This window comes from Penaeus monodon, chromosome 19, assembly GCF_015228065.2.
Source record: "Penaeus monodon isolate SGIC_2016 chromosome 19, NSTDA_Pmon_1, whole genome shotgun sequence".
NCBI lineage: Eukaryota > Metazoa > Arthropoda > Malacostraca > Decapoda > Penaeidae > Penaeus > Penaeus monodon.
Genome location: NC_051404.1, coordinates 27,556,316 through 27,556,989, shown reverse-complemented (window position 1 = coordinate 27,556,989; position 674 = coordinate 27,556,316). Strand labels below are relative to the sequence as shown.

Here is a 674-nt window from a genome sequence, read left to right as displayed (position 1 = left end):
GTAAAGTGATATAAAACATAACTGCTGGAGTCTGGCTTTGCACTGGGCATCTAAATCCAATGATTCTCTCATGCAATCGTAGTTAGCCTATAACAGCAACTGTAAACATTGGTAAATTCCCAGTGCAAATATAAAGGAAGCTGCGTTACATCTGGGGAACGGTCCGCTTCCACTGAACGCGGGATGTCTTGGAATACAGCAACGTTGCATCAGATTTTGATATTCATGTTTCCCGCAGCGACCGCCGTTGAAGTCTCCTCGTGGGCCCGGGTACCCTGTCGGGGGCTCAGTCATCAGCTGCTGCTCACAAGACACGCACGTATCCGCGCACTACCACACAGCCTCATTCCTATCCCACGCATTCCATGCCCGTGGTTAACGTTTACACTTGTGGGAGTTAATTGTGTTCTGAAAAAATATATATACTTATCGTGTGATTTTCGCGGAAGTGTGGATGACCTGGATGTGTTTAACGGAAAAATGATATAAGAGCGTGCGGCCGCTGGTTAGCACGAGGTAAGTTTTTTTTTTTCGTTTCTTCGTTGATCAAGTTTTGCTGAGGTTTTGTCACACTGATAAGCGGGTAATTGGTCTCTGTTTGTTTTCTGTGATGTTGGATTTCATTTCGCAGTAATTGACCTGGCATTTTTAAGAGTAAAGTAGTGTATGAAGCA

General features: G+C 44.7%; 1 protein-coding gene across 2 annotated transcripts in view; it reads left to right on the top strand.

Moving 5' to 3' along the window:
• Positions 1-674, top strand: part of LOC119585149 — a 114,696-nt gene that overhangs the window by 105,139 nt on the left and 8,883 nt on the right. The window contains exon 1 of one of the 2 annotated variants that reach the window (XM_037933780.1): positions 286-516. The exons of the other annotated variant lie outside the window; for it this stretch is intronic. The gene's annotated coding sequence lies outside the window, so the exon portion shown is untranslated. Of the gene's footprint in view, positions 1-285; positions 517-674 lie in introns of those variants that run through there. 2 annotated transcript variants of the gene reach the window in all.